This window comes from Pangasianodon hypophthalmus, chromosome 2 (genome assembly GCF_027358585.1).
Source record: "Pangasianodon hypophthalmus isolate fPanHyp1 chromosome 2, fPanHyp1.pri, whole genome shotgun sequence".
NCBI lineage: Eukaryota > Metazoa > Chordata > Actinopteri > Siluriformes > Pangasiidae > Pangasianodon > Pangasianodon hypophthalmus.
The window spans coordinates 2995912-3021117 of NC_069711.1; the positions used below are offsets into that span (position 1 = coordinate 2995912).

General features: G+C 38.7%; 11 non-coding genes across 11 annotated transcripts; all 11 read left to right on the forward strand.

Moving 5' to 3' along the window:
* Positions 1-534: 534 nt before the first annotated feature.
* trnaf-gaa (transfer RNA phenylalanine (anticodon GAA)) lies at positions 535-607 on the forward strand. The gene has a single exon. It is a non-coding gene; the product is annotated as a tRNA-Phe (tRNA).
* Positions 608-2905: 2298 nt separating this feature from the next.
* On the forward strand, positions 2906-2978 carry trnaf-gaa (transfer RNA phenylalanine (anticodon GAA)). The gene has a single exon. It is a non-coding gene; the product is annotated as a tRNA-Phe (tRNA).
* Positions 2979-4516: 1538 nt separating this feature from the next.
* Positions 4517-4589, forward strand: trnaf-gaa (transfer RNA phenylalanine (anticodon GAA)). Its single transcript has one exon. It is a non-coding gene; the product is annotated as a tRNA-Phe (tRNA).
* A 2527-nt stretch (positions 4590-7116) lies between these two features.
* On the forward strand, positions 7117-7189 carry trnaf-gaa (transfer RNA phenylalanine (anticodon GAA)). The gene has a single exon. It is a non-coding gene; the product is annotated as a tRNA-Phe (tRNA).
* A 1511-nt stretch (positions 7190-8700) lies between these two features.
* Positions 8701-8773, forward strand: trnaf-gaa (transfer RNA phenylalanine (anticodon GAA)). Its single transcript has one exon. It is a non-coding gene; the product is annotated as a tRNA-Phe (tRNA).
* A 2242-nt stretch (positions 8774-11015) lies between these two features.
* On the forward strand, positions 11016-11088 carry trnaf-gaa (transfer RNA phenylalanine (anticodon GAA)). The gene has a single exon. It is a non-coding gene; the product is annotated as a tRNA-Phe (tRNA).
* Positions 11089-12597: 1509 nt separating this feature from the next.
* Positions 12598-12670, forward strand: trnaf-gaa (transfer RNA phenylalanine (anticodon GAA)). Its single transcript has one exon. It is a non-coding gene; the product is annotated as a tRNA-Phe (tRNA).
* Positions 12671-14184: 1514 nt separating this feature from the next.
* Positions 14185-14257, forward strand: trnaf-gaa (transfer RNA phenylalanine (anticodon GAA)). The gene has a single exon. It is a non-coding gene; the product is annotated as a tRNA-Phe (tRNA).
* A 2231-nt stretch (positions 14258-16488) lies between these two features.
* On the forward strand, positions 16489-16561 carry trnaf-gaa (transfer RNA phenylalanine (anticodon GAA)). The gene has a single exon. It is a non-coding gene; the product is annotated as a tRNA-Phe (tRNA).
* Positions 16562-18099: 1538 nt separating this feature from the next.
* trnaf-gaa (transfer RNA phenylalanine (anticodon GAA)) lies at positions 18100-18172 on the forward strand. Its single transcript has one exon. It is a non-coding gene; the product is annotated as a tRNA-Phe (tRNA).
* Positions 18173-19709: 1537 nt separating this feature from the next.
* trnaf-gaa (transfer RNA phenylalanine (anticodon GAA)) lies at positions 19710-19782 on the forward strand. The gene has a single exon. It is a non-coding gene; the product is annotated as a tRNA-Phe (tRNA).
* The last annotated feature ends 5424 nt before the right edge of the window (positions 19783-25206 follow it).

Genomic DNA, 25206 nt, shown 5'->3' on the forward strand with positions numbered 1-25206 from the left:
ACATTTCCTCCTGTCCACGGGTGATTGGTTTAAGACCACACAGGAAGGCCGACTTTCCCTGAAATGTCCTGCAAATGCGGCAATGAAAGGTTTAGCAAAGTGTGTATATTACTGATCAGTGTTGGTGGAATTGAGTATTTGTTTGCATTGATGGAAATATGTTGTTTGTAAATGTGTGTGTCAGTGGTTTGTTTGGCTAGAAGCTTGGCTGGCTTTTGGGCTGAAATGGCTGACAGTGTTAATGCTTAGCTGATTTAGCAAAAGTGTTTTGATGTTGCTAGCTTTGAGGAGAGATTTAAAATGAAACAAAAGGCCAGCCAAATGTGCAAAGTTTGAAGTGAAAAGTCAGGGAAGACTGAGTGCAAGTGCGCATGCGGCGGAGTTTGCCTATGGCTGTACTAGCTACTAATTAGCACCAAGGGACGCCGCTGGACAAGAGTTGAACAGTACAAGTCGGTTGTTGTCGTCTCCTTTTACAGGCGCGGCAAATGTGAAAATGCACGCGCAAACAAACGGTGGGGCCACATTGCCTGTGCCGAAATAGCTCAGTTGGGAGAGCGTTAGACTGAAGATCTAAAGGTCCCTGGTTCGATCCCGGGTTTCGGCAGCTGGGAACAAGCCCTTTCTTTCAAGCTGTGCTTTTGCTGCCTCAGCATTTAAAAGTGCAAAACACAACGACTAGCTCTAACAGTGTACACACAACACTTTTACCTGGTCCTAGAATCTTAAATCTTAAGTGTGCATTTTGATGAATTGTGTTTGTTAATTTGGCTTTAACGATTTGGAGGCAAGAACTGTGGGATATAATTTAGAGAATTGTGTTCTAGCAGTTGCAGGTGTAACACCACCACCTAAAGCAATGGCGAAAGAAGGATCTAACATTCTTTCACTCACTCACTCATTCACTCACTTTCAGTAAGTGTCTTATCTTGTTCAGGTTTGCAAAGGATCTGGAGCTTATTCTGGGAATACAGGGTGTGAGGCAGGGTGCCATGCACACACATTCACACACTCATTCACATAGGTGCGATTTATATTAAGCCATATTCGGATTGGATTAGTTTATCAGGGGAACATCTGTAATAAATTTTTTACACATCTCCTCAGTGATAAAACTCACATCTGGACAGCAATAAAATGGACACAGGAGCAGTGAGTTTCTAGCAAATTGTATTTTCTATCAACTTGGATGTTTGTGTCACATGGTCATACTCACAACATGGCGAACAAGTGGATGAAGAGGAGCTTGATTAGAGATCAGACACTGGTGCTTATTTCAGTTTTCGTTGAACCATGGTTCCAGCAACAATTTGAGAACACAGTTCATAATCACAAAGTATCAGAAAGCATCCCTTTTATATTTTATAAATATATTTTATATTTCACAATTCAGGAAGTGTTTAATATCTGTGTCAGGGTCACTGGTGCACGCACTCTGAGCAAGTTGTAGGAGTTAAATATGTTTTTTTTTTTTTCCCAAGGCGAGGCAACATCTGTATAGAAAATCAGGTTTCAAGCTCACAAATCAAGTTTGGCAAAAAAAAAAAAAAGTGGGTAATTCATTTGGTCTGTAATTTTGGATGGAGCAAAACATCATCTGGACAGAAATAAAATCACAGAGTAGCACTTGTAAAATAAGAAAATTACCACAGGACTCCATTTAAATTTAAACCCGTTTGAATAGGGCTTTAGTCAATCCACCTACTGGCATGTATTTGGAAGGTGGGAGGCAACTGGAGAACCCAGATAAAATCCACAATGACAGGAAGAAGGAGCTGTTTTTACTCTGTCTCTAATGAATGTATTCTTTTTTTTTTTTTACAAAACTACCTTGCCCTAGAAAGTCAAATCATATTTGTGTTCCCATTTTTATCTTCCACGCTTCTAAATTTTTTTTTTTTTTACATGACTTTCTTCTTTTTATCTTTATCCTTTACTGCTAGGTGCATTTTAAAAGTGCAAAACACAACGACTAGCTCTAACAATGTACATGTGTACACACGACACTTTTACCTGGTCCTAGAATCTCAAATCTTAAGTGTGCTTCCATGTTTTCTCTTAATAATCTGATTTTATCTTTCTCCTCTCCATTTTTTTCTTTTACATGACTTTCTCCCACATTTCTGTTGATCTATTTTAGCTTTGTGTAGTTTTCTTAATTTATTTATAAACGTATTTATTTACGATACATTCGACTTTTATTTGAATTGTGTTAATATGTTTTGATTCATTGGCTTGCTAGATGCATTTTGATGAATTGTGTGGGTAAATTTGTCTTTAAGGATTTGGAGGCAAGAATTGTGGGATATAATTTAGAGAATTGTGTTTTAGCGGTTTAGACTGACCTGAGTGACGTTTTGTGTTGATGACATTTCCTCCTGTCCACGGGTGATTGGTTTAAGACCACACAGGAAGGCCGACTTTCCCTGAAATGTCCTGCAAATGCGGCAATGAAAGGTTTAGCAAAGTGTGTATATTACTGATCAGTGTTGGTGGAATTGAGTATTTGTTTGCATTGATGGAAATATGTTGTTTGTAAATGTGTGTGTCAGTGGTTTGTTTGGCTATATAGAAGCTTAGCTGGCTTTTGGGCTGAAATGGCTGACAGTGTTAATGCTGAGCTGATTTAGCAAAAGTGTTTTGATGTTGCTAGCTTTGAGGAGAGATTTAAAATGAAACAAAAGGCCAGAGAAATGTGCAAAGTTTGAATTGAAAAGTCAGGGAAGACTGAGTGCAAGTGCGCATGCGGCGGAGTTTGCCTATGGCTGTACTAGCTACTAATTAGCACCAGGGGACGCCGCTGGACAAGAGTTGAACAGTACAAGTCGGTTGTTGTCGTCTCCTTTTACAGGCGCGGCAAATTGAAAATGCACGCGCAAACAAACCGTGTCCGCGCGTTGCCTGTGCCGAAATAGCTCAGTTGGGAGAGCGTTAGACTGAAGATCTAAAGGTTCCTGGTTCAATCCCGGGTTTTGGCAACTGCGGCCAAAACTATCTTTTTCATTAATATTCTGTACTTTCAACCTCAGTATTTAAAACCGCAAAACACAGCAACTCCCTGTAACAATGTACATGTGTACACATAACACTTTTACCTTGTCCTAGAACCTCAAATCTTATGATTGTGTTGGTGTTTGTCTTATACCCCTCTCAATATCTTTTGTATGACTTGATCCAACGTGCATGTTTACCTTTTTCTGCGTTGTGCAGTTTTCTTTCTTTATTCATTTAAAAATGTATTTATTCATAATGCATTCGACTTGTGTTTATTAAATACATTTATTTATTCATAATGTGTAATGCCAATTGCTTTAAGACTACACGGGAAGCCCGACATCGCGTAACATTTGCTCAGATTTATGAGAAGAGACTTAAAATTAAACAAATAGGTAGACCAACGTTTCCGACCAAAATTTTAATTCAGTGTCCAAGGAACCCTGAGTGCAAATGCGCATGTGCGAAGACAGCTGCGCTACCTACGAATCACCACCAGAGGCCGGCGCTGGACCAACAACCCGAGGGTTGTTGTGCAAAAACGCTGTGCATTTGCTACCTCAGTATTTAAAAGTGCCAAACACAATGACTGCCTTTAACAATGTACATGTGTACACACGACACTTTTACCTGGTCCTAGAATCTCAAATCTTAAGTGTGCTTCCATATTTTCTATTAATAATCTCATCTTATCTTTCTCCTCTCCATTTTTTTCTTTTACATGACTTTCTCCCACATTTCTGTTTATCTATTTATGCTTTGTGCAGTTTCCCTAATTTATTTTTAAACGTATTTATTTACGATTCATTCGATTTTTATTTGAATTGTGTTAATATGTTTTGATTCAATGGCTTGCTAGATGCATTTTGATGAATTGTGTTGGTAAATTTGTCTTTAAGGATTTGGAGGCAAGAATTGTGGGATATAATTTAGAGAATTGTGTTTTAGCGGTTTAGACTGACCGGAGTGAGGTTTTGTGTTGATGACATTTCCTCCTGTCCACGGGTGATTGGTTTAAGACCACACAGGAAGGCCGACTTTCCCTGAAATGTCCTGCAAATGCGGCAATGAAAGGTTTAGCAAAGTGTGTATATTACTGATCAGTGTTGGTGGAATTGAGTATTTGTTTGCATTGATGGAAATATGTTGTTTGTAAATGTGTGTGTCAGTGGTTTGTTTGGCTATATAGAAGCTTAGCTGGCTTTTGAGCTGAAATGGCTGACAGTGTTAATGCTTAGCTGATTTAGCAAAAGTGTTTTGATGTTGCTAGCTTTGAGGAGAGATTTAAAATGAAACAAAAGGCCAGCCAAATGTGCAAAGTTTGAATTGAAAAGTCAGGGAAGACTGAGTGCAAGTGTGCATGCGGCGGAGTTTGCCTATGGCTGTACTAGCTACTAATTAGCACCAGGGGACGCCGCTGGACAAGAGTTGAACAGTACAAGTCGGTTGTTGTCGTCTCCTTTTACAGGCGTGGCAAATTTAAAGTGCCCCCACAAACAAACGGTGTCCCCGCATTGCCTCTGCCGAAATAGCTCAGTTGGGAGAGCGTTAGACTGAAGATCTAAAGGTCCCTGGTTCGATCCCGGGTTTCGGCAGCTAGGAACAAGCCCTTTGTTTAAAACTGTGCATTTGCTACCTCAGTATTTAAAAGTGCAAAACACAACGACTAGCTCTAACAGTGTACACGTGTACACGCAACACTTTTACCTGGTCCTAGAATCTCAAATCTTAAGTGTGCTTCCTTGTTTTCTCTTAATAATCTGATTTTATCTTTCTCCTCTCAATTTTTTTCTTTTACATGACTTTCTCTAACATTTCTGTTGACCTATTTTAGCTTTGTGCATTTTTCTTAATTTATTTATAAATGTATTTATTTATGATTCATTCGACCTCTGTCATCAGCAACTACCGACCGGTATCACTTCTCTCTTTTCTTTCTAAAACCCTTGAACGGACTGTCTATAATCAGCTGTCTTGCTATCTCTCACAGAACAACCTCCAAGATCCCAATCAGTCTGGCTTCAAACCGGCACACTCCACAGAGACTGCCCTTTTGGCCGTCACTGAGAAGCTACATGCCGCTAGATCAGCCAAACTGTCTTCAGTTCTCATCCTCCTTGACCTTTCAGCAGCGTTTGACACGGTGAACCACAAGACTCTCCTATCCACCCTCATGAGCCTAGGAATTCGTGGTACAGCATGGCAATGGTTTGCTTCCTACCTGGAAGATCGGTCATATCAGGTGACATGGAGGGGATCCACATCTGCTCCTCGCAGACTCTCCACTGGTGTTCCACAAGGCTCAGTACTTGGTCCTCTCCTGTTCTCCCTCTATACTCGATCTCTTGGTGCGGTCATATCCTCACGTGGGTTTTCATACCACTGCTATGCAGATGACACTCAAATCATCCTCTCCTTCCCTCCCCCAGACTCTCATGTTTCTGCTCGGATATCAGCTTGTCTGGCTGACATCTCATCATGGATGACAACTCACCAGCTGAAACGTAATCCCACCAAAACTGAACTGCTGTTCATCCCAGGTGATTCATCCCCATCTCAGGATCTTGCAATTTCCCTAGACAATTCTCTGATCTCGCCTTCGGTTACCGCACGCAACCTTGGGGTAACCATGGACAATCAACTGTCCTTCTCCTCTCACATTGCTAATCTAACACGCTCATGTCGATTTCTCCTTTATAACATCAGAAGAATTCATCCATTTCTTTCCTCACAGGCCACACAGGTGCTTGTTCAGTCCCCTGTCATTTCAAGACTGGACTACTGCAACTCACTCCTGGCAGGTCTGCCTCTGAGCGCCATCCGTCCTCTGCAACTGATCCAGAATGCAGCTGCACGATTGGTTTTCAACCTTCCTAAATTTTCCCACACCTCCCCATTGCTGCGCTCCCTCCACTGGCTTCCTGTAGCTGCCCGCATCAGATTTAAAACACTGATGCTCGCCTACAAAGCCAAAAACGGACCAGCACCCACTTATCTCAAAGCACTTATCACACCTCGAGCGCCACCACGCTCCCTCCGATCCTCTAGCACTGCTCGACTGGTCCGACCATCTCTCCGGGTACAAGGAAGGCATGCATCGAGACTCTTCTCTGTTCTGGCACCAAGGTGGTGGAATGAACGTCCCCTAGATGTCCGAACAGCTGAGTCACTGGCAGTCTTCAAACGACGTCTAAAGACTTACCTCTTCATAAAATACTTAAATTAGCACTTTCACAAAAAAAAAAAAAAAAAAAAAAAAAATCACCTCCCCAACAGAGTTTTTGGACTGATGGTATTCCTAGTTTGTGACCTAGCGAGCCAATATCAGAATGTATTTTTGATAGACTTCAAAGCACTATTGTAAGTCGCTCTGGATAAGGGCGTCTGCCAAATGCCATAAATGTAAATGTAAATGTAAATTTGAATTGAGTTAATATGTTTTGATTCAATGGCTTGCTAGATGCATTTTGATGAATTGTGTGGGTAAATTTGTGTTTAAGGATTTGGAGGCAAGAATTGTGGGATATAATTTAGAGAATTGTGTTTTAGCGGTTTAGACTGACCGGAGTGACGTTTTGTGTTGATGACATTTCCTCCTGTCCACGGGTGATTGGTTTAAGACCACACAGGAAGGCCGACTTTCCCTGAAATGTCCTGCAAATGCGGCAATGAAAGGTTTAGCAAAGTGTTTATATTACTGATCAGTGTTGGTGGAATTGAGTATTTGTTTGCACTGAAAAAATATGTTGTTTGTAAATGTGTGTGTCAGTACTTTGTTTGGCTATATAGAAGCTTGGCTGGCTTTTGGGCTGAAATGGCTGACAGTGTTAATGCTTAGCTGATTTAGCAAAAGTGTTTTGATGTTGCTAGCTTTGAGGAGAGATTTAAAATGAAACAAAAGGCCAGCCAAATGTGCAAAGTTTGAAGTGAAAAGTCAGGGAAGACTGAGTGCAAGTGCGCATGCGGCGGAGTTTGCCTATGGCTGTACTAGCTACTAATTAGCACCAGGGGACGCCGCTGGACAAGAGTTGAACAGTACAAGTCGGTTGTTGTCGTCTCCTTTTACAGGCGCGGCAAATTGAAAATGCACGCGCAAACAAACGGTGTCGCCGCATGGCCTGTGCCGAAATAGCTCAGTTGGGAGAGCGTTAGACTGAAGATCTAAAGGTCCCTGGTTCAATCCTGGGTTTTGGCAGCTGTGTCCAAAACTATCTTTTTCTTTAATATTCTGTACTTTCAACCTCAGTATTTAAAACCGCAAAACACAGCAACTCCCTGTAACAATGTACATGTGTACACATAACACTTTTACCTTGTCTGTGTTTGTATTATTCTCCTCTCAATATCTTTTGTATGACTTTATCCAACGTGCATGCTTACCTTTTTCTGCGTTGTGCAGTTTTCTTTCTTTATTCATTCATAAATGTATTTATTCATAATGCATTCGACTTGTGTTTATTAAATACATTTATTTATTCATAATGTGTAATGCCGATTGCTTTAAGACTACACGGGAAGCCCGACATCGCGTAACATTTGCTCAGATTTATGAGAAGAGACTTAAAATTAAACAAATAGGTAGACCAACGTTTCCGACCAAGATTTTAATTCAGTGTCCAAGGAACCCTGAGTGCAAATGCGCATGTGCGAAGACAGCTGCGCTACCTACGAATCACCACCAGAGGCCAGCGCTGGACCAACAACCCGAGGGTTGTTGTGCAAAAACGCTGTGCATTTGCTACCTCAGTATTTAAAAGTGCCAAACACAATGACTACCTTTAACAATGTACATGTGTACACACGACACTTTTACCTGGTCCTAGAATCTCAAATCTTAAGTGTGCTTCCATGTTTTCTCTTAATAATCTGATTTTATCTTTCTCCTCTCCATTTTGTTTCTTTTACATGATTTTCTCCGACATTTCTGTTGATCTATTTTAGCTTTGTGCAGTTTTCTTAATTTATTCATAAATGTATTTATTTACGATACATTCGACTTTTATTTGAATTGTGTTAATATGTTTTGATTCAATGGGTTGCTAGATGCATTTTGATGAATTGTGTTGGTAAATTTGTGCTTAAGGATTTGGAGGCAAGAATTGTGGGATATAATTTAGAGAATTGTGTTTTAGCGGTTTAGACTGACCTGAGTGACGTTTTGTGTTGATGACATTTCCTCCTGTCCACGGGTGATTGGTTTAAGACCACACAGGAAGGCCGACTTTCCCTGAAATGTCCTGCAAATGCGGCAATGAAAGGTTTAGCAAAGTGTGTATATTACTGATCAGTGTTGGTGGAATTGAGTATTTGTTTGCATTGATGGAAATATGTTGTTTGTAAATGTGTGTGTCAGTGGTTTGTTTGGCTATATAGAAGCTTAGCTGGCTTTTGGGCTGAAATGGCTGACAGTGTTAATGCTGAGCTGATTTAGCAAAAGTGTTTTGATGTTGCTAGCTTTGAGGAGAGATTTAAAATGAAACAAAAGGCCAGCCAAATGTGCAAAGTTTGAAGTGAAAAGTCAGGGAAGACTGAGTGCAAGTGCGCATGCGGCGGAGTTTGCCTATGGCTGTACTAGCTACTAATTAGCACCAGGGGACGCCGCTGGACAAGAGTTGAACAGTACAAGTCGGTTCTTGTCATCTCCTTTTACAGGCGCGGCAAATTGAAAATGCACGCACAAACAAAGGGTGTCGCCGCATTGCCTGTGCCGAAATAGCTCAGTTGGGAGAGCGTTAGACTGAAGATCTAAAGGTCCCTGGTTCGATCCCGGGTTTCGGCAGCTGGGAACAAGCCCTTTCTTTCAAGCTGTGCTTTTGCTGCCTCAGCATTTAAAAGTGCAAAACACAACGACTAGCTCTAACAGTGTACACACAACACTTTTACCTGGTCCTAGAATCTTAAATCTTAAGTGTGCATTTTGATGAATTGTGTTTGTTAATTTGGCTTTAACGATTTGGAGGCAAGAACTGTGGGATATAATTTAGAGAATTGTGTTCTAGCAGTTGCAGGTGTAACACCACCACCTAAAGCAATGGCGAAAGAAGGATCTAACATTCTTTCACTCACTCACTCATTCACTCACTTTCAGTAAGTGTCTTATCTTGTTCAGGTTTGCAAAGGATCTGGAGCTTATTCTGGGAATACAGGGTGTGAGGCAGGGTGCCATGCACACACATTCACACACTCATTCACATAGGTGCGATTTATATTAAGCCATATTCGGATTGGATTAGTTTATCAGGGGAACATCTGTAATAAATTTTTTACACATCTCCTCAGTGATAAAACTCACATCTGGACAGCAATAAAATGGACACAGGAGCAGTGAGTTTCTAGCAAATTGTATTTTCTATCAACTTGGATGTTTGTGTCACATGGTCATACTCACAACATGGCGAACAAGTGGATGAAGAGGAGCTTGATTAGAGATCAGACACTGGTGCTTATTTCAGTTTTCGTTGAACCAAGGTTCCAGCAACAATTTGAGAACACAGTTGATAATCACAAAGTATCAGAAAGCATCCCTTTTATATTTTATAAATATATTTTATATTTCACAATTCAGGAAGTGTTTAATATCTGTGTCAGGGTCACTGGTGCACGCACTCTGAGCAAGTTGTAGGAGTTAAATATGTTTTTTTTTTTTTTTTCCCAAGGCGAGGCAACATCTGTATAGAAAATCAGGTTTCAAGCTCACAAATCAAGTTTGGCAAAAAAAAACAAAAAAAGTGGGTAATTCATTTGGTCTGTAATTTTGGATGGAGCAAAACATCATCTGGACAGAAATAAAATCACAGAGTAGCACTTGTAAAATAAGAAAATTACCACAGGACTCCATTTAAATTTAAACCCGTTTGAATAGGGCTTTAGTCAATCCACCTACTGGCATGTATTTGGAAGGTGGGAGGCAACTGGAGAACCCAGATAAAATCCACAATGACAGGGAGAAGGAGCTGTTTTTACTCTGTCTCTAATGAATGTATTCTTTTTTTTTTTTTTTTACAAAACTACCTTGCCCTAGAAAGTCAAATCATATTTGTGTTCCCATTTTTATCTTCCACGCTTCTAAATTTTTTTTTTTACATGACTTTCTCCTTTTTATCTTTATCCTTTACTGCTAGGTGCATTTTAAAAGTGCCAAACACAACGACTAGCTCTAACAATGTACATGTGTACACACGACACTTTTACCTGGTCCTAGAATCTCAAATCTTAAGTGTGCTTCCATGTTTTCTCTTAATAATCTGATTTTATCTTTCTCCTCTCCATTTTTTTCTTTTACATGACTTTCTCCCACATTTCTGTTGATCTATTTTAGCTTTGTGTAGTTTTGTTAATTTATTTATAAACGTATTTATTTACGATACATTCGACTTTTATTTGAATTGTGTTAATATGTTTTGATTCATTGGCTTGCTAGATGCATTTTGATGAATTGTGTGGGTAAATTTGTCTTTAAGGATTTGGAGGCAAGAATTGTGGGATATAATTTAGAGAATTGTGTTTTAGCGGTTTAGACTGACCTGAGTGACGTTTTGTGTTGATGACATTTCCTCGTGTCCACGAATGAAAGGTTTAGCAAAGTGTGTATATTACTGATCAGTGTTGGTGGAATTGAGTATTTGTTTGCATTGATGGAAATATGTTGTTTGTAAATGTGTGTGTCAGTGGTTTGTTTGGCTATATAGAAGCTTGGCTGGCTTTTGGGCTTAAATGGCTGACAGTGTTAATGCTGAGCTGATTTAGCAAAAGTGTTTTGATGTTGCTAGCTTTGAGGAGAGATTTAAAATGAAACAAAAGGCCAGCCAAATGTGCAAAGTTTGAAGTGAAAAGTCAGGGAAGACTGAGTGCAAGTGCGCATGCGGCGGAGTTTGCCTATGGCTGTACTAGCTACTAATTAGCACCAGGGGACGCCGCTGGACAAGAGTTGAACAGTACAAGTCGGTTGTTGTCGTCTCCTTTTACAGGCGCGGCAAATTGAAAATGCACACGCAAACAAACGGTGTCGCCGCATGGCCTGTGCCGAAATAGCTCAGTTGGGAGAGCGTTAGACTGAAGATCTAAAGGTCCCTGTTTCAATCCCGGGTTTCGGCAGCTGCGTCCAAAACTATCTTTTTCTTTAATATTCTGTACTTTCAACCTCAGTATTTAAAACCGCAAAACACAGCAACTCCCTGTAACAATGTACATGTGTACACATAACACTTTTACCTTGTCTGTGTTTGTATTATTCTCCTCTCAATATCTTTTGTATGACTTTATCCAACGTGCATGCTTACCTTTTTCTGCGTTGTGCAGTTTTCTTTCTTTATTCATTCATAAATGTATTTATTCATAATGCATTCGACTTGTGTTTATTAAATACATTTATTTATTCATAATGTGTAATGCCGATTGCTTTAAGACTACACGGGAAGCCCGACATCGCGTAACATTTGCTCAGATTTATGAGAAGAGACTTAAAATTAAACAAATAGGTAGACCAACGTTTCCGACCAAGATTTTAATTCAGTGTCCAAGGAACCCTGAGTGCAAATGCGCATGTGCGAAGACAGCTGCGCTACCTACGAATCACCACCAGAGGCCGGCGCTGGACCAACAACCCGAGGGTTGTTGTGCAAAAACGCTGTGCATTTGCTACCTCAGTATTTAAAAGTGCCAAACACAATGACTACCTTTAACAATGTACATGTGTACACACGACACTTTTACCTGGTCCTAGAATCTCAAATCTTAAGTGTGCTTCCATATTTTCTCTTAATAATCTGATTTTATCTTTCTCCTCTCCATTTTTTTCTTTTACATGACTTTCTCCCACATTTCTGTTGATCTATTTATGCTTTTGGCAGTTTCCCTAATTTATTTTTAAACGTATTTATTTACGATTCGTTCGACTTTTATTTGAATTGTGTTAATATGTTTTGATTCAATGGCTTACTAGATGCATTTTGATGAATTGTGTTGGTAAATTTGTGTTTAAGGATTTGGAGGCAAGAATTGTGGGATATAATTTAGAGAATTGTGTTTTATCAGTTTAGACTGACCGGAGTGACGTTTTGTGTTGATGACATTTCTTCCTGTCCACGGGTGATTGGTTTAAGACCACACAGGAAGGCCGACTTTCCCTGAAATGTCCTGCAAATGCGGCAGTGAAAGGTTTAGCAAAGTGTGTATATTACTGATCAGTGTGGGTGGAATTGAGTATTTGTTTACATTGAAAAAATGTATTGTTTGTAAATGTGTGTGTCAGTGGTTTGTTTGGCTATATAGAAGCTTAGCTGGCTTTTGGGCTGAAATGGCTGACAGTGTTAATGCTGAGCTGATTTAGCAAAAGTGTTTTGATGTTGCTAGCTTTGAGGAGAGATTTAAAATGAAACAAAAGGCCAGCCAAATGTGCAAAGTTTGAAGTGAAAAGTCAGGGAAGACTGAGTGCAAGTGCGCATGCGGCGGAGTTTGCCTATGGCTGTACTAGCTACTAATGAGCACCAGGGGACGCCGCTGGACAAGAGTTGAACAGTACAAGTCAGTTCTTGTCGTCTCCTTTTACAGGCGCGGCAAATTGAAAGTGCACGCGCAAACAAACCGTGTCCGCGCGTTGCCTGTGCCGAAATAGCTCAGTTGGGAGAGCGTTAGACTGAAGATCTAAAGGTCCCTGGTTCGATCCCGGGTTTCGGCAACTGCGGCCAAAACTATCTTTTTCATTAATATTCTGTACTTTCAACCTCAGTATTTAAAACCGCAAAACACAGCAACTCCCTGTAACAATGTACATGTGTACACATAACACTTTTACCTTGTCCTAGAACCTCAAATCTTATGATTGTGTTGGTGTTTGTCTTATACTCCTCTCAATATCTTTTGTATGACTTTATCCAACGTGCATGTTTACCTGTTTCTCCGTTGTGCAGTTTTCTTTCTTTATTCATTTAGAAATGTATTTATTCATAATGCATTCGACTTGTGTTTATTAAATACATTTATTTATTCATAATGTGTAATGCCAATTGCTTTAAGACTACACGGGAAGCCCCACATCACGTAAAATTTGCTCAGATTTATGAGAAGAGACTTAAAATTAAACAAATAGGTAGACCAACGTTTCCGACCAAGATTTTAATTCAGTGTTCAAGGAACCCTGAGTGCAAATGCGCATGTGCGAAGACAGCTGCGCTACCTACGAATCACCACCAGAGGCCGGCGCTGGACCAACAACCCGAGGGTTGTTGTGCAAAAACGCTGTGCATTTGCTACCTCAGTATTTAAAAGTGCCAAACACAATGACTACCTTTAACAATGTACATGTGTACACACGACACTTTTACCTGGTCCTAGAATCTCAAATCTTAAGTGTGCTTCCATATTTTCTCTTAATAATCTGATTTTATCTTTCTCCTCTCCATTTTTTTCTTTTACATGACTTTCTCCCACATTTCTGTTGATCTATTTATGCTTTTGGCAGTTTCCCTAATTTATTTTTAAACGTATTTATTTACGATTCATTCAATTTTTATTTGAATTGTGTTAATATGTTTTGATTCAATGGCTTGCTAGATGCATTTTGATGAATTGTGTTGGTAAATTTGTGTTTAAGGATTTGGAGGCAAGAATTGTGGGATATAATTTAGAGAATTGTGTTTTAGCGGTTTAGACTGACCTGAGTGACGTTTTGTGTTGATGACATTTCCTCGTGTCCACGGGTGATTGGTTTAAGACCACACAGGAAGGCCGACTTTCCCTGAAATGTCCTGCAAATGCGGCAGGGAAAGGTTTACCAAAGTGTGTATATTACTGATCAGTGTTGGTGGAATTGAGTATTTGTTTACATTGAAAAAATGTATTGTTTGTAAATGTGTGTGTCAGTGGTTTGTTTGGCTAGACGCTTGGCTGGCTTTTGGGCTGAAATGGCTGACAGTGTTAATGCTTAGCTGATTTAGCAAAAGTGTTTTGATGTTGCTAGCTTTGAGGAGAGATTTAAAATGAAACAAAAGGCCAGAGAAATGTGCAAAGTTTGAAGTGAAAAGTCAGGGAAGACTGAGTGCAAGTGCGCATGCGGCGGAGTTTGCCTATGGCTGTACTAGCTACTAATTAGCACCAGGGGACGCCACTGGACAAGAGTTGAACAGTACAAGTCGGTTCTTTTCATCTCCTTTTACAGGCGCGGCAAACAAACGGTGGGGCCGCATTGCCTGTGCCGAAATAGCTCAGTTGGGAGAGCGTTAGACTGAAGATCTAAAGGTCCCTGGTTCGATCCCGGGTTTCGGCAGCTGGGAACAAGCCCTTTCTTTCAAGCTGTGCATTTGCTGCCTCAGCATTTAAAAGTGCAAAACACAACGACTAGCTCTAACAGTGTACACGCAACACTTTTACCTGGTCCTAGAATCTTAAATCTTAAGTGTGCATTTTGATGAATTGTGTTTGTTAATTTGGCTTTAACGATTTGGAGGCAAGAACTGTGGGATATAATTTAGAGAATTGTGTTTTAGCAGTTGCAGGTGTAACACCACCACATAAAGCAATGGCGAAAGAAGGATCTAACATTCTTTCACTCACTCACTCATTCACTCACTTTCAGTAAGTGTCTTATCTTGTTCAGGTTTGCAAAGGATCTGGAGCTTATTCTGGGAATACAGGGTGTGAGGCAGGGTGCCATGCACACACATTCACACACTCATTCACATAGGTGCGATTTATATTAAGCCATATTCGGATTGGATTAGTTTATCAGGGGAACATCTGTAATAAATTTTTTACACATCTCCTCAGTGATAAAACACATCTGGACAGCAATAAAATGGACACAGGAGCAGTGAGTTTCTAGCAAATTGTATTTTCTATCAACTTGGATGTTTGTGTCACATGGTCATACTCACAACATGGCGAACAAGTGGATGAAGAGGAGCTTGATTAGAGATGAGACACTGGTGCTTATTTCAGTTTTCGTTGAACCAAGGTTCCAGCAACAATTTGAGAACACAGTTCATAATCTCAAAGTATCAGAAAGCATCCCTTTTATATTTTATAAATATATTTTATATTTCACAATTCAGGAAGTGTTTAATATCTGTGTCAGGGTCACTGGTGCACGCACTCTGAGCAAGTTGTAGGAGTTAAATATGTTTTTTTTTTTCCCAAGGCGAGGCAACATCTGTATAGAAAATCAGGTTTCAAGCTCACAAATCAAGTTTGGCAAAAAAAAAAAAAAGTGGGTAATTCATTTGGTCTGTAATTTTGGATGGAGCAAAACATCATCTGGACAGAAATAAAATCACAGAGTAGCACTTGTAAAATAAGAAAATTACCACAGGACTCCATTTAAATTTAAACCCGTTTGAATAGGGCTTTAGTCAATCCACCTACTGGCATGTATTTGGAAGGTGGGAGGCAACTGGAGAACCCAGATAAAATCCACAATGACAGGGAGAAGGAGCTGTTTTTACTCTGTCTCTAATGAATGTATTCTTTTTTTTTTTTTTTACAAAACTACCTTGCCCTAGAAAGTCAAATCATATTTGTGTTCCCATTTTTATCTTCCACGCTTCTAAATTTTTTTTTTTACATGACTTTCTTCTTTTTATCTTTATCCTTTACTGCTAGGTGCATTTTAAAAGTGCAAAACACAACGACTAGCTCTAACAATGTACATGTGTACACGCGACACTTTTACCTGGTCCTAGAATCTCAAATCTTAAGTGTGCTTCCATGTTTTCTCTTAATAATCTGATTTTATCTTTCTCCTCTCCATTTTTTTCTTTTACATGACTTTCTCCCACATTTCTGTTGATCTATTTTAGCTTTGTGTAGTTTTGTTAATTTATTTATAAACGTATTTATTTACGATACATTCGACTTTTATTTGAATTGTGTTAATATGTTTTGATTCACTGGCTTGCTAGATGCATTTTGATGAATTGTGTGGGTAAATTTGTCTTTAAGGATTTGGAGGCAAGAATTGTGGGATATAATTTAGAGAATTGTGTTTTATCAGTTTAGACTGACCTGAGTGACGTTTTGTGTTGATGACATTTCCTCGTGTCCACGAATGAAAGGTTTAGCAAAGTGTGTATATTACTGATCAGTGTTGGTGGAATTGAGTATTTGTTTGCATTGATGGAAATATGTTGTTTGTAAATGTGTGTGTCAGTACTTTGTTTGGCTATATAGAAGCTTAGCTGGCTTTTGGGCTGAAATGGCTGACAGTGTTAATGCTTAGCTGATTTAGCAAAAGTGTTTTGATGTTGCTAGCTTTGAGGAGAGATTTAAAACGAAACAAAAGGCCAGAGAAATGTGCAAAGTTTGAAGTGAAAAGTCAGGGAAGACTGAGTGCAAGTGCGCATGCGGCGGAGTTTGCCTATGGCTGTACTAGCTACTAATTAGCACCAGGGGACGCCGCTGGACAAGAGTTGAACAGTACAAGTCAGTTGTTGTCGTCTCCTTTTACAGGCGCGGCAAATTGAAAATGCACACGCAAACAAACCGTGTCCGCGCGTTGCCTGTGCCGAAATAGCTCAGTTGGGAGAGCGTTAGACTGAAGATCTAAAGGTCCCTGGTTCGATCCCGGGTTTCGGCAACTGCGGCCAAAACTATCTTTTTCATTAATATTCTGTACTTTCAACCTCAGTATTTAAAACCGCAAAACACAGCAACTCCCTGTAACAATGTACATGTGTACACATAACACTTTTACCTTGTCCTAGAACCTCAAATCTTATGATTGTGTTGGTGTTTGTCTTATACCCCTCTCAATATCTTTTGTATGACTTGATCCAACGTGCATGTTTACCTTTTTCTGCGTTGTGCAGTTTTCTTTCTTTATTCATTTAAAAATGTATTTATTCATAATGCATTCGACTTGTGTTTATTAAATACATTTATTTATTCATAATGTGTAATGCCAATTGCTTTAAGACTACACGGGAAGCCCGACATCGCGTAACATTTGCTCAGATTTATGAGAAGAGACTTAAAATTAAACAAACGAGTAGACCAACGATTCCGACCAAGATTTTAATTCAGTGTCCAAGGAACCCTGAGTGCAAATGCGCATGTGCGAAGACAGCTGCGCTACCTACGAATCACCACCAGAGGCCGGCGCTGGACCAACAACCCGAGGGTTGTTGTGCAAAAACGCTGTGCATTTGCTACCTCAGTATTTAAAAGTGCCAAACACAATGACTAGCTTTAACAATGTACATGTGTACACACGACACTTTTACCTGGTCCTAGAATCTCAAATCTTAAGTGTGCTTCCATGTTTTCTCTTAATAATCTGATTTTATCTTTCTCCTCTCCATTTTTTTCTTTTACATGACTTTCTCCCACATTTCTGTTGATCTATTTATGCTTTTGGCAGTTTCCCTAATTTATTTTTAAACGTATTTATTTACGATTTGTTCGACTTTTATTTGAATTGTGTTAATATGTTTTGATTCAGTGGCTTGCTAGATGCATTTTGATGAATTGTGTTGGTAAATTTGTCTTTAAGGATTTGGAGGCAAGAATTGTGGGATATAATTTAGAGAATTGTGTTTTAGCGGTTTAGACTGACCAGAGTGATGTTTTGTGTTGATGACATTTCCTCCTGTCCACGGGTGATTGGTTTAAGACCACACAGGAAGGCCGACTTTCCCTGAAATGTCCTGAAAATGCGGCAATGAAAGGTTTAGCAAAGTGTGTATATTACTGATCAGTGTTGGTGGAATGGAGTATTTGTTTGCATTGAAAAAATATGTTGTTTGTAAATGTGTGTGTCAGTGGTTTGTTTGGCTAGATAGAAGCTTGGCTGGCTTTTGGGCTTAAATGGCTGACAGTGTTAATGCTTAGCTGATTTAGCAAAAGTGTTTTGATGTTCCTAGCTTTGAGGAGAGATTTAAAATGAAACAAAAGGCCAGCCAAATGTGCAAAGTTTGAAGTGAAAAGTCAGGGAAGACTGAGTGCAAGTGCGCATGCGGTGGAGTTTGCCTATGGCTGTACTAACTACTAATGAGCACCAGGGGACGCCGCTGGACAAGAGTTGAACAGTGCAAGTCGGTTGTTGTCGTCTCCTTTTACAGGCGCGGCAAATGTGAAAATGCACGCGCAAACAAGCGGTGTCGCCGCATTGCCTGTGCCGAAATAGCTCAGTTGGGAGAGCGTTAGACTGAAGATCTAAAGGTCCCTGGTTCGATCTCGGGTTTCGGCAGCTGGGAACAAGCCCTTTCTTTCAAACTGTGCATTTGCTGCCTTAGCATTTAAAAGTGCAAAACACAACGACTAGCTCTAACAGTGTACACGCAACACTTTTACCTGGTCCTAGAATCTCAAATCTTAAATGTGCATTTTGATAAATTGTGTTTGTTAATTTGGCTTTAACGATTTGGAGGCAAGAACTGTGGGATATAATTTAGAGAATTGTGTTTTAGCAGTTGCAGGTGTAACACCACCACCTAAAGCAATGGCGAAAGAAAGATCTAACATTCTTTCACTCACTCACTCATTCACTGACTTTCAGTAAGTGTTTTATCTTGTTCAGGTTTGCAAAGGATCTGGAGCTTATTCTGGGAATACAGGGTGTGAGGCAGGGTGCCATGCACACACATTCACACACTCATTCACATAGGTGCGATTTATATTAAGCCATATTCGGATTGGATTAGTTTATCAGGGGAACATCTGTAATAAATTTTTTACACATCTCCTCAGTGATAAAACTCACATCTGGACAGCAATAAAATGGAGACAGGAGCAGTGAGTTTCTAGCAAATTGTATTTTCTATCAACTTGGATGTTTGTGTCACATGGTCATACTCACAACATGGCGAACAAGTGGATGAAGAGGAGCTTGATTAGAGATGAGACACTGGTGCTTATTTCAGTTTTCGTTGAACCAAGGTTCCAGCAACAATTTGAGAACACAGTTGATAATCACAAAGTATCAGAAAGCATCCCTTTTATATTTTATAAATATATTTTATATTTCACAATTCAGGAAGTGTTTAATATCTGTGTCAGGGTCACTGGTGCACGCACTCTGAGCAAGTTGTAGGAGTTAAATATGTTTTTTTTTTTTTCCCAAGGCGAGGCAACATCTGTATAGAAAATCAGGTTTCAAGCTCACAAATCAAGTTTGGCAAAAAAAACAAAAAAAGTGGGTAATTCATTTGGTCTGTAATTTTGGATGGAGCAAAACATCATCTGGACAGAAATAAAATCACAGAGTAGCACTTGTAAAATAAGAAAATTACCACAGGACTCCATTTAAATTTAAACCCGTTTGAATAGGGCTTTAGTCAATCCACCTACTGGCATGTATTTGGAAGGTGGGAGGCAACTGGAGAACCCAGATAAAATCCACAATGACAGGGAGAAGGAGCTGTTTTTACTCTGTCTCTAATGAATGTATTCTTTTTTTTTTTTTTTACAAAACTACCTTGCCCTAGAAAGTCAAATCATATTTGTGTTCCCATTTTTATCTTCCACGCTTCTAAATTTTTTTTTTTTACATGACTTTCTCCTTTTTATCTTTATCCTTTACTGCTAGGTGCATTTTTCTTAATTTATTTATTTGAAAATATATTTATTTATAATACATTCCGCTGGTTATTTTTTTATAGGCAGCTGTGCTACCTATTAATCACCAGCAGAGGGCACCGCTGGACAACAACCCAAATGTGCACGTAACAGGCGCTCGTGTCCTTTTGCAGACAAGGCGTCATACACAGCACAAGTCATACCACCGCGCCGAAATAGCTCAGTTGGGAGAGCGTTAGACTGAAGATCTAAAGGTCCCTGGTTCGATCCCGGGTTTCGGCAGCTGGAGGCAAAACTTTATCCTGTATTTTAAACTGTTATAACTTCAGTATTCAAAACTGCCAAGTACAGCAACTACCTATGACAATATACATATACATACTTAACGCAACAGTTCTGATTAAGCTATAGTTCAAAGTTACCTATAAATTTGATATAGTTATGTTTTGCTCATATGAAAAGTATGCAGTGTTAAATAGCTTTAAAAGTAATATTACACTTAATGATGAACACTACATGGACAAAAGTATATGGACACACCCATATGTGCTTGTTGAACATCCCATTCCAGATTTATTCCCCCTTTGCTCTTATAATAACATTCTGGGAAGGCTTTCCACTAGATTTTGGAGCGTGGCTGTGGGGATTTGTGATCATTCAGATGAGCTGGTTTGAGTATTTCAGAAACTGCTGATCTCCTGGGATGAACAGTCTGAGTAAAAGATTAAAATGAAACACAGCTAAACAGTCTCACCAGTTTCAATTTCATTAGGAAGTCTCTCTCTCTCTTTCTCTCTCTCTCTCTCTCTCTCAAGTCTCTCAAGTTCAAGTTCAACAATGCTTTATTGGCACAAATGTTAGATTACATTATTGCCAAAGCAAATATCACAGGGGAAATATAAGGTTAAAAACAGGTTAATGTAATAAGATTAATCATAAATAAATAGGAAAATTTATCTCTCTCTTTAATTATACTAGGCTAGAACACACAAATGTTTTTACAGTCTATACAAAAAAATGCATCCATCCCACATATTAAACATAAAAATAGGCTACATTTTATAAATATACCTCACCTGGGGGAAATGTCACATTACAATTAAGGCAATAGCATATGTTTTCACCATTTTACTCCAGAAATCCTTAATATATAGACAGACACAATATAAATGTTCAATAGCAGCCCAGTGTTCATTACAAAATTAACAACTGTAGTAATTTAAAGCTACTTAAAAAAGTGTCTTTCGCTAAATAGATCCTTCGGATAATTTAAAAAGAAACTTCTTTAGTTTTTCTTAATTATACAACAACGATTAAATACACATGCAAATGAAGGAAACAAAGACAACCAAAAAAAAAAAAATTTGACTGGAGGAAGAGAAACCTTCTTCTTCTTCTTCTTGTAGGCTGTTTGTCAGTCTTGGAGAGCTTCACTGATTTTTTTTTATGTAGTTATCTCATTGTTACAACTTGTAATTAATAATAAGCAAAAATGGCTCTAGAATTGCAGAACCTTCTACGAAGCAAGACAAGTACAGACTGAGTCAGTTGATGTAAAAACTTGAGACAGTAATCCTCTCTGTAGCATTAGAGTAGGCCACAAATCCTTACACGCTCACTGCTGCCTTGACTAAATTCAGTGTGGTAAAACATGATCTGTGACCAAAAACTGCCACCCTATAACTCTCCTATTACACCCTGCACTTTACACCCAGTCTGTAATTAGCATAGTCACGTTTGGGACATGGCAAAATGCCCAGACACACAGGTGAATTAGCCATTTGATATCCGTCTAGTGATGTGTCATGTGTGAACGAGTCGGCTCATTGACTCGTTGGCTCTTTTAGGAGTCGACTCACATATATGAGCTGCCCATCCCACCACCATCCCACCACCAATACCACTTTTTTTTTTTTTTTTTTTTTACTAAATATCAGCAATACAGTTTCTTTTGCAGTGTAATTTAATCAAAATGCTTCAGTGGAAACTTCTTTCCAACATCTGAGCTGTTTGTTAGTGTGAATGGTGAGTCACTAGTTTGACTGTCAGATGTGTTTATGAGGCAGCATGACAGGGAGGATCCACCTGTAATGTTGTTTTGATAATTAGAAGGTAGAGTATGATTCCATGAAACAATTTTAGCCCTTGTTAAGAAAAGAAGAACAAACACTTGTCAGAAATAATGCAAATTTTATTCGGTTTAGGAAAAAAAGACAATAAATCTTTTGGGAGCTGAAAGAGTTTCACTTTTAACCTATCAACTGGAAGAGTTTCATTTTTAATCAGTAGGCTGGAAAGGTTTCACTTTATCATCAATCAACTGGAAAAGTTTCATTTTAAATTAATAGACTGGACCTCACTTTTATTCCTTGAGGAAAATGTCGCTTTCCTTTTTTTTTAAGCAAAAGTTGAAATTATAATTTAGTTATGATTTAGGTTTTGTCATGGAAGAAAGATCACTGATGAACATTTTTCAGCTCAGGAAAACAGGCTGTGAGTTGGAGAGCAGGAAAAAACTCAATTATGTTTCATAGATACTCAAGAATAATAAAAATATGTGGATAAATTATGATTGTTGATCTTCGCATTCTCGATTATCTTAGAGATTGTTATTGCTCAGATTCTTTATAAGTATATTTGTTAATAATTAGCCTCCTCTAACAAACAACAGGCTGTGTGTGATGTCTTATCTCTGTGTTAATAACTGCGGACGAAGTCATAATCTGTTTGTGAGTCAGTTTACTTTCTGTAGCTGTCCTCCTGCAAGGATAGATGTGCAAGCTAAACCATAATCGCACAAGATCTGTCTTCGGTTATTACATGATTTCAAAACCGTCCTGCTGTTAAATCTCCCAAACCAGAAAATGTCATTATGCACAGCTGTGTAAAGAACCTCTTACAGTCATTAGAGTGTTTCTGTAAATCTCTGTCATTTTCTCTTAACTCTATGTTAAGGCTGCACAATACATCATTTATTAATCGTTACTGCAATATTGGCCTTTGCAGATATTGATATTGCAGAAAGGATGGCCAATAATGAAAATGAATGAATATAAATGTAATCGATTACATTTTTTATTATATTCTGCAAACATCCTGACCATCTCAGATGTTTCAGATAAGTTTTCTGTGAGGGATTTTTGATAAATATGACACGTCATCAGTTTAATTATTTGAAAATGTATAACAATTTGGAAAGATGTAATCGCAATATGGTATTTTTATGCATATTCTACAATCTACTGTTGCAAAAAAACCAGAAAGAAAAAGTAGAATGAATTTTATAAGTTCAAACTCTAATTAAAAACATACTGAATGAAAAGTGAAACAATAATAAATGATAACAGAAAACTCTGCACGTGCAACAAATCACATAACATAAAACTTTTACTACTCGTGTAGGAAGGATATGTGCAGATATTATTCCCAGAAATAGGTGTGTACTCAGCTTCCTGGAGGAACCTGAAACCTGTGGGCCTTTAAATCGAACGTGTGTGTGCATGCATAAGAGACAGAGTGTGTGACTGAAGTTGAAAAAGAAATGTAAAGTTCACATCAACTTGCAAAATAGGCAAGATGATGTCAGGTCTGGAAGAATAAAATACAAATAAACATGTTCTATTTCAGTGCAGATTGCAGTTTAACGCTAGTCTGAACAAGTGCACTCATAAGTCAGACCCCCAGCATTCTTCAGAGAGTCTGGTACATTTCTTTAATAAACCCGGCCAAGAACTGCCTACATTTACAGACAAGATCTTATTTACTCACCACTAACTGCTTCAAACAACACTCTTCAGTAACTTAAATAAACAGGGGAACTTAGTTCAGTCCTGTGATTATATCTTGCTGCCAAAAAACAAGCACATGGAAGTGCAGACAGCCAATCAGATTGTAGCCTTCAAGATTCTTAAGCTTGTGGCCAGAAAAGTGTACAAAAGATATCAAGTGATGTATCGTGTAGATGGATTAATTAGCCATGATTAGCAATCTTCTGAAACAACAGAGAAGAGTACTTCCTGCTTTGGAGGAAATGAAATTTGGAAGACTGAGAGTTTGATGATATTTATCGCTAGCAAACATTTCCAAGCTAGCCTACTTGTCTGGTAAAGAACATAAAAGGAATGCATTTTTAGCACCTAATGCAGCCTCCCAAGTAATTGTGTAGCCCCAGCTTATTTTACGAAATTTATAGTCAGATGGGAAATACTGCATTATTTTAAAAAATCTAATATCTGCCCCCTGCAGAAATCAGCACTTCCTCCATTTTGGATCTTTTGGATCTTTTTAAGCCCTCCCTCTCATTCAAGGACAAAATGATCAATATTTGGTCTCCACATCATTACTAATTGGCTTGAAGTGGATTCTTTTTTAAAATTTTGTGGAAATGAGGACAACAGCACCACTAACGGTTATAAGAAAAACACACACAATGGTGTGAAGAAGAGAGAATCTAGGCTGGAGCTGATTTCTTTCTCACCCAGACTATAGATTCATGCAGTTATACAAAAGTTATAACTTTTCTGTTTGTCATATTTGGTGTTCAGAGGAAACACGGCATGAACCCAGTAGAGCATTATAGACTCGAAACACTTAAAATAAATTAGAAATCATGAATGCAGCTCCCTATCTGTCTTTTAGTGTGTGGCATTCTTATAATGTCATCGATGAGACCTTGTGATACAATGCACTGCTCAATTCTAACACTTCGATTGTCTAGATGTTGATAGATTTTAGCCGTTATTGCAAAATCACATGACCACTAGACATCTCAGTTAGTCATAATGAATAACAACAAACTGCATATGAGTCAACGCAAAAGCCTGATTTTTGCAATCCTGTGTATTTGTCCTTAATGTTGCTGGATGTTTGCTGACTTGGTCATTTTCTACAGGTCTTCGTCTTCATGCTTTAGGAATGAACAGTCATTATGCTTACACTCAGCACTTTACTACAAAATCCATGACTTAGCAGATTTGTGTGTGTGCAAGTGTGTGGTGTTTCATATCAGTAATTCCACTAAGCTTCTTGTGTGAGCGTTTTATTTAGTTTTATTGCACAACATACAATTTTTTTCTAAAAGGATGTCCTCAGTGTGCAGAATTGTTTATTTGAATAGACTGAGGTCAGCACTTAGCATGTGTTCTTAGCGCTATAATTGTGTTTATGGTTACGTGGTGATTATCTGTTGGAGCTGCTGTTGATGTGCTATTCCCTACAGACCAACACATCAAACATAAACACACACACACACACTTATAGACACAGGGTACATAAACAGTAATCTTAACAGAAAATATTGTTGACTTTGTTCATGTCCGAGTTCTACTTTCATCTTCTGGGATGTCGGAAAAAACAAAACATGTCAAGAGTGCTGACACACAGAAAGTGGGTAAGAGGTTAAGTGTCCTCAAGGTGGTTAAAGTCTAAAGTTAGCCTGCCATATTACATATATTTATGCTGGGAAAAGCTGTGGGGGGGAAAAAAAAGTCCCTGATGACTTCACTGTTATTTTCACCACTCCAGTGTCCTGAGGCAAGACTGTTGCTATATAGAAAGGCTCTTAAGGCAAGACACTGCAGGTAGAAACAACAAATTTGGTTATGTCAAACATTTCTCATTGGATTTTGGATAAATTTTCTCTTTAACATGTCTTTTCTTAAATTCTAATAATAAAAATATCAAACCGAACAGAAAAAATGTCTTGCT